At 44.2% G+C, this 15,706-nt stretch overlaps 1 protein-coding gene across 2 annotated transcripts in view; it reads left to right on the forward strand.

The window, feature by feature from the left end:
- The first annotated feature begins 1,057 nt into the window (after window positions 1-1,057).
- The window catches only part of Nfkb1 (nuclear factor kappa B subunit 1), a 113,747-nt gene continuing 99,098 nt past the window's right edge, over window positions 1,058-15,706 (forward strand). For both annotated transcript variants that reach the window (XM_052179168.1, XM_052179169.1), the window contains exon 1: window positions 1,058-1,278. The gene's annotated coding sequence lies outside the window, so the exon portion shown is untranslated. The remainder of the gene's footprint in view (window positions 1,279-15,706) is intronic.

A 15,706-nucleotide genomic window follows, 5' to 3' on the forward strand; every position in this document is an offset into this window, starting at 1 on the left:
GACAGCCAACCAGTTCCTGGAATCTAAATGAAATAGCTTTAACGTTGATTATAGGGCTCTTTAAGGTCGCTTAAGGACTCTTCAATATCCAGTGGGGGGAAAAATCTGTGTTCCATCTAAAACATCCCACAGAGAAGGTTTTTATAACCACATGGGTGGAAAGCAGCGCAGAGAGTTAAGTCCCAAAGTAAAACTGCGTGCCTGATAGAGGCGTTTCAAAGTTGTATTTCCACTTGAACTCAGTAGTGAGACCCTGAACTCTAAAATATGTTTCAAGTCAAAACTCACTTGGGAGCCACCTCGCCCCAGGCTGTCATCTCCGGCCTATGCCCAAAGAATAAAGAAGCTCAAATGCTCGCAAACGGCCATCAGTGGGAGGCCTCTCCAGAAAAATAACCTCCTTTGAGCCGGATAAGGATTTATGAGCTGCGAACCAACACTGCGGGTCTCACTGTCGCTATAATTCCATCCACAGCGATGATCACACAGGCCTGACAATTCGCTGTGGCTGGAATAAATGAGCGGATTGAAGATTTCATCCAGACCCTATTATAAGTTCATGTTTCTCTGGAGAGACCTCAGCTACGATCTCGAAATCCCGGTTCGCTCAGTGAAGAGATCGGAGTGTAGCCGAGACCCCCAGAGGAGGGAACATGCAGATGATATTGACTTCTGTGCCTGGCTCGTGGGGACCAGGCCGGTCTCCCGTGGCCACCAGCTGTCTTGGCCTGCCCTTGGGCTGCGGGCGCCTCCCGGGGGCGTCGCGGTCGCTGCGGGGCTTGGGGTTCGGGGCGCCAGGTCGGGGCGCGCGGGCTTCCCCCACCCCCGGCGGCGACCCCACCTCCCGCCCCCGCTGTGCGCGCGCGCGTGGGTCCGTCCGTCTGTCTGCTCTCTCGACGTCAGTGGGAATTTCCAGCCAGGAAGTGAGAGAGTGAGCGAGAGAGGACGAGAGAGAAGTACCGAGGCGAGCCGGGCAGGAAGAGGAGGTTTCGCCACCCGAGCAGCCGGGCTGCGCGCTGACGGCTTCCCGTGCCCTGCGCGCCCCCGGCTTGCCGCCGCCGCCGCCCTCGGCCTGCTCGCGGGCCGGCTCCAGCAGCGCAGGCCGGAGCTCAGGGCCCCGCCGCGCCTGGCCCGCCCCGCGCTTCTCCGCCCGCGCCGCAGCCATGGCGCGCCGCTGAGCCGCCGGCCCGCGCCCCGACCCGGCTCGGGCTCCCGCCGGTCCGCGCCGCCCCGCAGCGGGAGCCCGCAGGCGAGGAGAGGCCGCGCCGCACCTCCAGGGTAAGCCCCGGGGCAGGTATGGGAACGGAGCGGCCAGATCTCCGCAGCGCGGGTGCAGCGGGTCCCACGGCTCGGGGTTCCCGGAGGGACCCGGGGAAGGGGGGAGGGCAGGAGTGGCGGAGCGCGCGGCCCCGGCTGCGGGGACAGGGCACATCCGCACTGGGCGGCCCCGAGGCCTTGCGGGCAGGCTGGCGGGGCCCTCAGCGTCTCTGCGGGCGGGAACGGGAACCGGAGGGGAACTCTTGCAAAGTTTTAGAAAGATGTACCCAAGCCCCTGCCGCGGGGTTGGGGTGGGGTGGTGGCGGCCAGGCTGAGGTCCGCCGCCGACAGGGGACAGATAGAAAGGTGCTTGGTGCAGTGCACAGCCAGATTTTGCCAAAGGGCAGTCAGTGAAATGAAAGCAGAAGTGCCTGTCAGTCCTCCTGGCATGCAAAGCCCTTCCCAGCTCCCAAGAATCCCGCAGGAGAGCCTGGGGCCCACTTACCAATCTGTGATAGACACCCCCCACACACACACACACACATACACACACACACACACACACACACACACACACACACAATGCATTCAGCTGCCAATCTCAACATTGATTTTCAGATATAAGGAGGGCCTCACACCGATTCTCCAGGCCTGGCATTTGAGAGAGAAATTACCTACTAATAGCACCTTTCAGACTTTTGATTACCAGGAAACTCTAGGATAATAGCACCATGCTTTGTGCCTGACCTCTAAAACAGAAAACGATACAAATGACGCCTCTTCTACATGTAAGCTTCCTTCGGTCTTCTGAGACAGACACGGGTCTTGGCTGTTTATTGGTTGAGTCTAAAACTTAAATAGGATAAATTATTTAAAAAAAAATCATCATCTAGATTTAACCCGTTTTTAATGGACTTTTAAAAATAAAGGTCAACACTGCAGCTTTCTAAATAACCATATTTAACTAAAATGTTTGCTGTTTGGGGGGGGGGCTCATAACTGAGAACTGCTTGTGGAGTTTATTAACATTCAATAGCTGTGGTGTCAAATACTGGGGCTCGGACTGGTGCTTGGTACTAAAGATGGAGATGGAGTTGGTTGGCTTTCTAGAGGAATCTTCAGCTGAGTGTTCTTGGATGGCAAAAAAAAAAATGCATTAATGTTTGTCAGACCTTAAAAAAGGAAACTTGATTAAAGTGAGGTCCTTAGTGAAGTATTTTCCCCCCTGATTTTAATATTGTGCTTTCTAGAGATGGAGCGGCTTGCTGTTAGATGCACAAAAAAAAAAAAAAAAAATACGTAAATTATTTGCAGCGAAGTCCTTTGCTTTGCATATGAATTTAAGAAGCCTGGAATTAAAAAGCATTGCTTCCTGTTGCAGTTACCATTTGTCAACCCCGCTGGATGGCTGACTAAGAGCACACGCATGGGTGGGAATGTGAACTCGGCAACTCTGGTCTGTGCGCATACATCTGGGAGTCTCTTGCTAGCTTAGAGAAAATGTCTTCTTGGCTTAAGATACTTGAATAAACTTGAACACAAAAGAAGGCTTCTCTGTACACTTAATGCTGGCACTAAAATACTACACTTGCCGGGAAACACTAACCACTTCAAAACCAAGAGACTTTTAAAGAAAGTTGTTTAATCCTGTTAAAGGTTGGCGACAGCCTGATGATCTCTGCTATCTCTGGTCGGAAATTCAGTTGTGTCTTGCATTCTGCAGATGGCAGTTACCTGAGCTGTGTAGGTTGTAAATGTCCCTGTGTCCGAGAGCCAGTCAGTAAATACTGGAGTATACATGCAGAAAACAGTCCTTCCCCTTTGTAAGCCCTGCTTTGATCTTTCTGCTTCCTTTTTTACTTCTGCCCCTAAAACTAGCTCAGCCAGGCTGACTGAGTTGCAGTGGGGTAAAGCCGGGACTAGTTGGAAGCGAGCAGCGTCAGATTTAATGGTGCGGTTCCTTTTCACAGTCCCTTCAGGGGAATGGAGACTGAGCGGGGGAGCTGGTGCTTCTGTGGGCTGTTTTCACTGCTTGCAAACTTCCAGATAACTGATGAAGTAACCCGCTTCGCTGAAGTTTAGGGATTGCTCATTGCGGTAGAGAGGTCTAGATAAAGACTTGGCAACCACATGGGCCGTGGATTATCATTCAATCAGCAAGCCATGGTTTTACCTAATTTATTGACGAGGTATTCCCCTGCTTCGAAGTGGGGAAAGTTCTGGCTTCTAGAGAGAAGTGGCCATTTATAACCTTTAATTAATTTGAGCTTGGGCAAAGAAAATAAAGTAGCTGGCATTTTAAAACGATAAGCTAAAACCGCTGTTCCTGAGTTGCTATGTGGATTCATGGCTTAGCCACAATGGCGATCAAACCAAGTCTTCTGGAATGTTCTAGCCTTGTAGCCCTGCCATCGGGATTTTTGGAAAATGTATTCAAAATACTTTCCCCCCCTTCATCTAGCAGAACATACTGCTAGATGCCATGTTCTGGGCCCAGAGCTACTGTGTTGGGACGTGTACCTAGGACGTACTAGTTGGATCAAAAGAGTCAATCCTGTGTCTTGTTCTTATGTGGCAGACTGAGTAGGAATCCTGTCCAGGAGATTGAATGCATGTGAATGGGTATCTGTGCAAAAGTTCTCATGGGCCTGCCCTCTGGAAGGACGTTGTTTTGTTTGGATGGCTTACCAACGTTTTGCTCACAACATGAATTATGTAAGGTAGTGTGGTTGTGTTAGAAGAAAAGGCCCAGGAAAAGGTCAAATGGAATTTTAGTGCTAGAAGGTTCTAACCTGCTTTGTGCCTGCATTCTGTCTGACTAAGGCTGATTGATGACCAGAACCATTGTGATGTGCGCTTTTGCACACTCTTGTTGGTGCTGAAAGTGGTTGTCGTGTTAGAGGTGAGCAGGCACACGTATCCCAGCACACACGCATCCCAGCACACACGCATCCCAGCACACACGCATCCCAGCACACACGCATCCCAGCACGCACGCATCCCAGCACGCACGCATCCCAGCACACACGTATCCCAGCAGATGCCTTCTACTAAAGCCCAGAGATCTGAGGCTTTTAGCTAAGTGCAGGTTCTCAGCCTTGGGCAGGGGGGGTGGGGATGCTTGGAAGAAGGGCAACGTCTTGGGAGCGGATCTGGGAGAGGCTTTGAAAATCACATAGTTTGGTAGAGCTAATAGTTCCTATCAGTGTGTTGTTGCCTCCAGAAGTGTACATTGTCTTGTTGGAAAGAAAGCAGGGAGGGGGGAGATGAAGAGATAGAGAAGATTGGGGGGGGAGGGAATAAGGGAGGGAGGGGCCTTCTTCCCCTCCCTGTGGAATTGCTTTCCCCTCTTCCTACTGTATTGTCTGAGAGGATATTCCTGCATTCTGGTTTATCCTTTCAGACAAGATTGGGAGATCAACAAATAGTTTACAGAAGATAAGACTACTTCAAAGCCTGATATAAGATAGGACTTGGTGGGCCGGAGAGATGGCTCAGCGGTTAGGAGCACTGACTGCTCTTCTGGATGTCCTGAGTTCAAATCCCAGCAACCACATGGTGGCTCACAACCATCCATTGAGATCTGACACCTTCCTCTGGTGTGTCTGGTGACAGCTACAGTGTACTTACATAAAATAAATAAATCTTTAAAAAAAAAAAGATAGGACTTGGTAAAGATTGTGAAGTCAAGAGGAGAGAATATAGAGGAGACATTTGCTAGAATACTAATATATTAAAATTTTTTAAATCTAATATTATAAAGCCATTACATTTACATAGTAACTAACACAGATTTAATTATCAGTAATGTATGTTCGAGAGGCTTTAATTTGTTGTTTATTTTAAAAACTGGAATAATGATATATATGTTTTAATTACCTAGTACAAATTATCTTGTGATGGTTTACGAAGTAAATTCCTAGGTCCCAAACTTCCTAACCAGCTTTTAGTCTAATCCCTAGTTCTCACAGATTGAAAGTATCTACAATCCTTATTTAGTTGTTAAAAAAAAAACCCAACCCTGAACATTCAAGAAACATATAAATATTCTACAAGGCATTTAAGATACGTGCTGGGATACGTGTGTGCTGGGATACGTGTGTCTTTAAAAGAACCCAAAATTGTTTTTAAAAGAATAAAAGGCTGTTTGACAGAGTAAGTCCTCTAGTTCCAGCTAAAACAAGTTTAGTTCCAGCTAAACAGTTAATCTATACTGACAAGAAATCTCCAACCCTCGAATGGAGTGTGTTGGTACTTAGACGATACCTGATAAACAACTAAATCACATTAAATTGTTTTCCGCTAACTTCTTTTGACAGGCAGTCTTATCCTACAGACAATGAAAAGCTTACTGTTCTTCTGGTAAGAGAGAAGCCCAAAACACAGTTTTTGCTCCCTGAGTACAATATTTTATGTAAGGTACATCTATGGTTTATTAGTATGTATAAATTATTAACAATTACATACTGTTCTCTGTAAAAAACAAAAAGAGGAAGCCTTTCATTCAAAAAGGGGATTTTATGAGATGGAAAAGAGTCTTTTTAATTTTTAAATTTTAGAGACATTAGCCAAGCAAGGTAATAAAGTAATCGAAATGATTAAATTGCCCTTATGTAGGTAAAGTGGTTTGTATGTGTGTGTGTGTGTGTGTGTGTGTGTGTGTGTGTATGTGTGTGTATGTGTGTGTGTTTAATTTTTTTTTGCAGAGTTAGAACTTCTCTAAATTCCACTGAAACTGTAATTTCAGTGCTAACCTCTCCAAAAAGGGAACCAATGCGGACAAAAAGATTGCTAGCATGCGTTCAGATCCGTCAAGCAATCGTCTCAGTAAAGTGTGGCCTCCTGAAGTGAGTGCCTGTCACTCGTGTCGCCTGCTACAGGGACCCAGATGGAAAACCCTGGGAGGCCTGCTGTGCCCCACTCTCACCTTGTAGTGACCTTGAGACCAGAACTCTCGCTGCCTCACACAAGTCAGCTCCACTCATCCCCGCATTGTAGCACCTGCAGGGAATTGAGCTTGAACCTATGCATCTGACCACGTGTTTTTGACAGACTCAGTGCATTCAATGAAATATATACCAGCCGGACCAGAAAGGAACGAGATGCAGGTCTCCATCCTGATGTCACTGTGTCCAGGAAAGGCTTGGGACAGGCTCCTTGGTGGCTCTCAATTCTTGTTCTGGTCCTCACCTCTCTTTGCAATACTCATAAGTATATGTCCACACTGAGAAAAATTAGTGTGTGTGTGTGTGTGTGTGTGTGTGTGTAGTTAGTATATATACTTAGCGTCTATCTATATAGAGTGATATATGTATATATAGTATCACCCTATATACATATGCATACATATTTAATCTTTTGTTGTTGCCAACACACACAAGAGAATTTAAGTGTTTGCATATGTACCCAGTTGCGTGGAAAGCTGTCTTTGCTGGAAGGGCTGTGAACATGATTGACAGCAGTTGTCAGTTAAAAGTGTATGCAACCCGAGCTCACTGCCTGTGTCTTCCCTACAGTGCTGCTACTTCAAAGCATTGTGTTAGCTGGGCTCCTCTGCATGAGCCACTCATCCTGCAGCTCTGGATATTTCTAGAAGACACAAAGCCGTAGCTTGTTCTAGCTGCCGTACTAGTGAGAGAAGCATGCACAGCCGTACATATTAGATTTAACACTTACTGGGTTTTTTCCTTCAATGCAAAGCTGTTGATAAGTGAGGCTCAGTAGAGTCTCTGTAGTGGGCTTACTATTTATAAACTTGAAGAAAGAAACGCTCTCATCATCAGGTCGAGCGTCCTCTAGAGAAAGAAGTTAACATGTAAGAGAATGGATTGTTTGAATGAATATTGTTTATTCAAATATTAAAAAAAAGCTTCCAAATTATTACATTTGTTGTGTTTCCTGGGGTTGGAACTAAACCTGCTGTGCTGTAGATCCACTGAGAACACACCCACCACCCCTCCAGTTCTCAAGTCTCAGTGTGCAGAGAAGGAAAGCGGAAACGGTCTCTGCGTACTGATTGGCTCTCTGTCGAGCCCACAGCTCATTCTAATAGAAAAATAAATGACTGAGTTGTCTTAGAAAATATGTCCTCAAAGACAAGAATTTTAGGAATGAGATAGTGACTCTTCCCGATATGTTAACACAAATGTCCACCTCGTGTTTTAATGATTCTCCAAGATGTTCCCTAACTGCCGATTCTTAAACATGGGTTTCTTTGTAGGGTTAACCACTTACTGTTTGCCTATTAAGACTTACTTAAAGGCTTTAATGTCATTTTTGTTAAGATGCGGGCATGGTACAGAAGACAACAGCATTTAGAACAAAGCTCTACCAATGGTGCACTTTTTAAAATAATTGCATTTATTAATTTAGTTTGTGGAACTCAGGGGAAAACTTGCAAGAGTCAGTTCTCTGTATTCCCCAGGTGGGCCTTGGGACTTGAACTCCGGTTATAAGGCTTGGCGGCAAGTGCCTTTACCTGGTGAGCCATTTCACCAGCCCTGTGATATACATTTATGGCTTAGAAGACAGTATGGGTGGATGAAATGTGGATGGCCTTTCACATGGGAGAATTTAAAGTAGAGAGGAAGACCCACACCAGTGAGGTTGAGAATAAAAGTCAAGTCAAACCTAAGTTTGCCCTTTGTCCATTTATAAAGTACTTACGAGAATATATAATACCAGTGGTTTTTTATAAAAAACCAAAACTGAAAACACATATAAAATATAGGAAGTGGAATTTTAAAAAAAATGTATTCAGACTACTTCTTCCAGACCAGGTAGGAAACCTGGGAAGGATTTTCTAGAGGAGATGGATTAAAGTGAACCTAAGATCCAGCCAGTTGAATACACTATTTATTTAAATAACTTGCTTCTAATGCTTTAGCATTGTTACTAGTCTGTGCAGGTGTCATTAAACCTCAGGGCCTTGAAAGATTTGGCCAAAGCAGTGACAATGGAAACATAAACAAAGGTTTAGGGACTATTGTCTGTAATGTTTAACCTTGAATGTAGAAATAAAATAATCTAGAAGGTGAATCAGAATTCCAGAAAAGTGGACAAGTTATGGACGTCATGGTTGAAAGGGGAAGGTCGTGAAAGATGACTTGTTGCCCGTGAGTGGGCGTTCGTAGGCGTTTCGTCTCGGCCATCTTGTTCAGGAACTGCAAACAGTGGAGCTGGAGTTTTTAGACTTATTTATTTATACGAGTACACTGCCACTGTCTTCAGACACACCAGAAGAGTGCATCGTATCCCATTACACATGGTTGTGAGGCACCATGTGGTTTCTGGGAATTGAACTCTGGACCTCTGGAAGAGCAGTCAGTGTTCTTAATCACTGAGCCATCTCTCCAGCCAAAAGCAAAGCTGGAGATACAGCTTGCCCAAGGCCTGCTTGCCTGTTATGCCCAAGACCATGGCTTATGCACAGGACTATTCCATACACTACACTGTAAAAAAGTCATTTCCCCTATTTAAGAAACATCCTACGTAAACATCGCTGCACTTGGGAAATTAAAATCAGAAGCATGGTATCTACCAATAACTAAATATCTCCCATTGTTCTCATGCTAATTATAGTACTCATTTAGCAATATAGTTTCTCTCCATGTCCTTACCCAGTTCTGCATTGAAGACATTTAATTCAATTTCAACAAGCACACAGAACCATTCAAATATTTCCTGATTATTTAAGAGAACTTCGTGCTTGGTCATTTACCCTGCAATTATGGTTCTTTTTTTCCCTGATGGGTGGGGGAAACACCCTCCTTCTCTTAGAAAGTCTGCTGTGATAGCCAAATAGGAGTTAGTCCAAGTTGCTGTTGAGGTAGTTTAATCCCATGTTGCAATAGATAGACGGGCGGGTGATGTTTTAGGCAGTGTCTTTGCACTTACTGGGTATCTGCTCAACAGAACTGGGATGGCCATTGGGACAAATCACAGAAAACAGGGTTCTGTTGCTCAGGTGCCTCAGTGTCTCCACAGAGATGCCCCCACCAGTAGGCCAGTTTAAATTTCTCACACCCCTGTCCTCTCACACCCATCACTTCTACACATGAGGGGACACCATTGCTGTCCTGACCATTCTACAGGCTTCTCCCACTCACAGCCCTTCCTTCCTAACCCCCCAAGCCCCCTACCCCGGCTTTCTCCTTCAGTTGCTCCTAGAGTCTCTTGATCTGCAGCCTCAGACGGAGCCCATGTCTTCTGCTGGATTTCTGGCTTTAGCTCCTCCCCTGCCTCCCAAGCCAGTGTCCTGCTTCTGGAGCCTTAGCCCTGACTTCATAGCTACTTTCTGGTTCTTTCCTACTCTGAGGTAAATCACTCTTTGTCTTTACACCCCTCCTGCCAGGCCTTACTTCCCTAATTCCTCACTCATCTCCTAATCCTCAAATCATCCCCACAGAGTTCCAGGGCCCCACCCCACCCCCACCCCCACCCCCTAAAACTTGCTCTCCTTAATACATTTGCAAGAGAGGATTTTCTTTTGTGCTCACCCCACTGGTTGCTCAACAGGCTGGGCTCAGCACCTTCCCTTCTCTGCTACCCCAGTCCTACCCTGATCTCCTTGTAAGGGATTGCGTTGGCCATTCTGCATTCTCTTGACTTCTTGTGTATTTTTAGATAAAACGTGCTGAGTATAACAGGCAGGGGTTATTTTATTTTTATGTTTTACTTGCATACAGCACTCTTTATATTTGCTGAAGGAACAAGTAACTAAGCTAAATGATTAAGAAATTGTGTTCCCCATTAAGCTGTGTGACAACCAGCAACCAGTACACAAATTAACTTCCTTGGGTCCTGTTTTGTCTTTAGGACAGAGAGGAGAGAGAGAGAGAGAGAGAGAGAGAGAGAGAGAGAGAGAGAGAGAGAGAGAGAGAGAAGGGGAGAGGGAGAGAGAGAGGGAGAAGGGGAGAGGGAGAGAGAGGGAGAAGGGGAGAGGGAGAGGGAGAGAGGGAGAGAGAGAGAGAGAGAGAGAGAGAGAGAGAGAGAGAGAGAAGGGGAGAGGGAGAGGGAGAGGGAGAGAGAGAAGGGGAGAGAGAAGGGGGAGAGAGGGAGAAGAAGGAGAGGGAGAGGGAGACTGTATAAATATCTGCCTCTAAAGCCTCCAAGGTAATGAGGTTTTGCTCATGTCATTGCATGGAGTAGAAGATCTGAGATTTTCTTGCCATCTTGATAGGTCAGTAAACAGAAAGGGCATGAGTGTGCATGGGGCCAGTTCTTGATGTTCGATGACTACATGAAGAACTGTTGGTTGTGTGAATAGTGAGTTACTTTTTGGTCCAGACAGTGGACATTTTGCAGGCTTTATCGTGCAGTTATTAACTAGTCTCTTACATTTAACTTCTGCAAAGAAAACTATGGCAAATTTGAGACAGACATTGAATGTAAAATTCAGTATTTGAGCCTAAGTCGACTCCACTTTGGAAGTAGAAAGAGAGACAGTAGCGATGGCGTAAGTAAGCCTCATCTGTCATAGAAGGAATGCAGCCCTGGGCATGATACTGACAAAAATATAAGCCCATCACTGGGCATATGACCTGACGGGAAATAACAGAGCCGTCAGTGCTGGGGCTAGAGGTGGGAGGAGAGGGGGAAGCCGGGCTTTCCCTCATCCTAGCAATCGTTTTCAAGTTCTTTTTCTTCCTCCCTCCCAGCTCTCCTAGAGCAGAAGTGACACATTACACAGCATACACTTAGGGTGTACACGGCAATCCTGTTTACACTTCAGGAAATGATGGAATGCAGCTGACATGTGTAGAGTTTTAGCCGTACAGAAGCAGTCGGTAGAGGAGCCATTAAGTCCTTGTCATGTGCCAGGTACTTAGAAACACAATACTGACCAAAACAGAAGTACACACCGCGCAGTGGACTTTAGGTTAATGGAGTGTTTTTAGTTTTACACTTCCTTTGGATATTAGGCTCTCTGAAGCTTGAAGACCCGAATGACTAAGAACGTGAACAGACAATGGAGGAACATCTTTAGTGATTATTCTTAAAGTGAGCATACTTAGCTTATTGCTGGCCCCTCAAAATTCCTCCTGCCCTTCGAGGTCCCCACCCACAACCCTTATCTAAAGGACACCACCCAGTGCTCTCGGGTTGTATAAACATGTGGTCCTGTCACTCTCATCCATCCTCACCAGACAGTAAATCAAGGCATGGAAGCACATGCCAGAAGAGGCAGAAGCAGGTTTGTGACATCAAGGCTAGCCTAGGCTACATGATAAAATTATGTCAAAAACAAAAGCAATAGCTCAGCTAAACCAACCCAACCCCCCAAATCCCCACAAAACAATGAGTTGACACTCCTGAGTAGCCAAAGGCCTTAATGTCAACTCATTTCATATTTTCCTCACTAAACAAAATCTGTTCTTTTTTTAAAAAAACTTAAAATGTGAGTAAAACTGCAAAACAAATGATATATTCATTTTAACTCATCATTTATGAGTTAAAGAACAATTATGCTTATTTAAGCAGGGTAATAGAGCCCACTGAGAAGGACAGCACACAGGAGAGAGACATCGTCACTCTGACCTCAGCTGTGATGGGGTAAAGGCAGCCTCGCCCTCCTTAGCCATTGGCATCTGTGTATAGTCCCCGCGGTGCTCAGTAACAACAGGGCTCTAAATTAGATTCAAGGGCTGAATGAGTCGTGTGTGACACCTGCTTTTGTTGCTGGTAAATCATTGTACCTTTGCGTTATGCCTGAAAAGTCTTCACTTTGTTCTCTCAAGGATACCATCATCCTGGCTGTGCCTGTATCTACAGAACCAAACTTGCTGGGTCACACAATAAACCCTTCCTTTCAGGACATAGGGGTTGGGGACGTAGGTCATTGGTAGAAGTCTCACCAACTATGTTCAAGGCTGTGGATTCAACCTCCAACACCATAAAATGAGACCTCTACACACACACACACACAAAAGAAATCAGAAAAGACATATTTTATGGTTTTTTTTTGAGGATTTATAAAATAAAAATCCAGGGTATGTCAACTATTCAGAATCAACACAAGTGGCTTGGTTTCTAGTTAATGATCCCTGAAGTCATCATCTCCCTCAGTCTGGGGATGTGATCATTCTGAGTACTCAATATAGGTGACCAGGCATCAAAATTAAATCCTGTTCTGCATGTTTTTAGGAAAGAACTCTGTACACTTAGGCATGGGAAGCAGATCTCCAGAACACAGTCCAGCAGACTAAAGAGCAGAGGCCTTGATTAGATATTTATGAGGAACCCGGCAGGGCTGGCTTCAATTATAAGATAAAAGTTTTTATCTGATTTATTACAATCCTTAGAGACTTTGCATAGCGCTACAAACTTATCCCAGCAGGACTGAGCCCTCTCTGATACTACTAAAAGTAAATTTTACTTAGAATAGAATCTGCCATTTGGTATAAATGACACTTAATTACACAATGATTAAGAAGAGCCTCAAGCATCCTTTTGAGCCCATGGATGTTAGTCAGCTAAGATTAAAAGACAACCACAGGCAAAGATTGGTTTCTTGTGGACCACTTTGGCATGCACTCTAGTCACTGTGCTAAGGCATTCCTGTCCCCTTGGTGACAGTGAACGTGACACAGCAAGATGTTAGATGTTTCTTTCACACAGGAGAATTTGGCTATGTTCATCTACTTATTTTTGTTCAGAAGCTTCCCCCTTCTTACCACCATGTTGGCTTAGCTACATATATTTGAGTATTTTGATGCTATCTTTCTGTCACTAGTTTTTGGTTTTGTTTTGTTTTTATATTTAGGTTATGTAAGTTTTCACCAGCTTTCTGCCACTATAAACCAATACCTGAGTTAATAAACTTATAAAGAAAAAAGGTGTAGTTGATGGGTTTTGGAGGTTCCAATCTACCAGTCTGTCACCGCGAATGTCCACCATGATGGTGCGTTGGGGCCCGAGCACCTGGCAAAACATAACTACCTGCTCATTAATCAGGAAGCAAATAGAAAAAAGAACTGGTGGAGACCCCACAACACCCTTCAAGGACATGTCCTAGTAGAACTCTTCCCCCAGGAGAAGCACCCTGTTGGCCATGCCTTTAACACGTGAACAGCTTGGGGACTCGTATTCAGGTAGCAGCACACATTCTGCATACTCTCCCTGAGATTTCCCAAGATTTGACTTACGGTCCGGAGTTTTGTCTGTCTTTGTGAGTATTCTGCTGCTTGCAGACCTACAAAACACAAATGACCAATGTGGTATTGAGAGGAGTGGGCCTTTAAGAGTCATGAGATCATAGCACATACCCTCCCCCTGCCGTGATTAGGATTGTAAAGGGACTTGATGAAGGGGGGGGGGTCATCCCCTCTCACTCTTCCACCTTTTACTGTGTGACAATAGAGTGATTGTTTCCTCTGCAGGATACATTCATTTGGGTACATTGACCTTGGAATTCTTGCCTCAGAGCTATAAAAAATAAAGTTAGGTTTTTTATAAACTACCCAGTCTCAAGTATTGTGTCATAATAGAACAAACTATTATGTACTATTGAAGATAGTTGATCGCGTTTGAAAGAGGAAAGTTGAAAACTTCCACTGTTCTTGTGGATTTCTGTTTCTTCCACAAGTATTTAGATCTACCACTTTCTGCTTCATGTATGTGGGAGACCTATTAATAAGTGCATGCAAGTGGAGGTCATTATTTTTAGAAGGGCCCAGTAGTACACACCTATAAGTTTCCAACACTCAAGATCTAGAGGCAGGGGGATTGCTGTGAGTTTGAGCCCAGCCAGAGCTACTTATAGAGACCCTGACATAAAACGACAAAATTATTATTGCTCATTGATGAACTGACCCCTTTATTCATATATATATATATATATGAATATATATGATCCTTGCCCTTGGTAATATTCCACCCCCTCATCTTTTTTATTGGTGATTATGATATAGACTGCTTTCCTGTGTTTAGTATCTGTGTATTATTAGCACAGTATCTGAGGCTTCTTCTTTTAAACACTTTGTGTCTTTCATATTAAAGTGAAATTTGTAGAAAAAGCATTTTCTTGGGTCTTGCTTTTTGTAGTTGAGTTTATTTTATTTGCATTTGATATTGTGATCCCTCTTTTCTATCCACATTTCATCTTTCATTGTCATCTTTTAAATGAAATTAAGTATAGGGCTTGAAGAGTTCCTTTTTATCTCCTTTCTGGTGGCTTTCTGCAGTAGGACTTTGCGCATCCTCTGTCTACAGCAAACGAACCACTGCATACCCAACATGGAAGCTTTGATTTGTTCCCCCCTCTCTATTAGTGCTGTTAGACCTGTTCTCTCCAGGGGTTCAGTATACTCCAGAATATATTGTGTTGTTCAGTGTGTTTGCTGTACAGTATGTTTGAATATATTGTAAAGCCAAAGTCTCATGTGCCCACGCCTTTATCACTGGTAGTGTTTTCCTTGTTTCCTACAGGCCCAAGTCTGTCTCATTTCCCTTCACCACAAAGATCTGCTTTTAGCATGTCTTTAGTCATTTCTCCGGGTTATGAATTCTCTCAGCTCTGCTTTATTAGAAAATGTCAGTTCACCTTTATTGTCAACATGTTCTGTCCCGGTGCCTTCTCTTCTAGCTCCAAGCCTCCTTTACATTATCTTCCGGCCTCTGCTCTCGGATGCCAACTCAGCCACCTGTCCAGTGCCCTTTCTTCTGCTCTGCCATATGTATGTATGTATGTATGTATGTATGTATGTAAGCATTTGTGGATACCATGACCTTGTCCCTTCATCTTTGGGTAGTTTTTAATTTAGGGTTATTTCTTAACATTCTGTGGTTTTGGTTTTTGGTTTTTTGACACAGGAGCCTCTTTCTACCTAGCCAACATTTTGTGCTTTTCTCTTTATCAAAGCATGGAGATTTAAATCCTTGCATATATGGGTAGGTATATATGCCAACTTTTGAAAAGAATTACCTGCATTTCTACAAATATTTTCTTTCTCTTTTTCCCTGGTACTTTAAACTAAAAATACATAAACTACTCGACAGTGTCCCCTAAATCTCTGAGGCAGCATTTCTGTCTTCTTTTCCTCTGTGTTTTGGTTTGGATAGTTTTATTGTTTTTTATTTTAGTTTATTGATCCTTTATCTATAACATTCAACAGACTAGTAAGTCCATCTGTTGAAATTTCATTTCATTTCTAAGATTGACTTATTTTCGTTAGAAAGCCTTTGTATTTTTGCTGCTGAATTCTCTATTCATTCATTATGTCTATCTTTTTCTCTGTATTATTGAATATACACTTGTTAGCTGTTTTAAAGTCACTAGCTACAGATCATCACTGTGTCTTCTGGGACAAAGGTACCTGCTTCTTTGTAGGCTTTGACATTTCTGTTGTTCATTATAGATATCATAATGTGAAGAATTTGCATGGTTTTCTTTTATTCAGAGTTGAATTTTTTCCTAAAATTCCTTACTAAGGTGCATTTAAAGTTGCCC

Source organism: Apodemus sylvaticus, chromosome 4, assembly GCF_947179515.1.
Source record: "Apodemus sylvaticus chromosome 4, mApoSyl1.1, whole genome shotgun sequence".
In the NCBI taxonomy this organism is placed as follows: Eukaryota; Metazoa; Chordata; class Mammalia; order Rodentia; family Muridae; genus Apodemus; species Apodemus sylvaticus.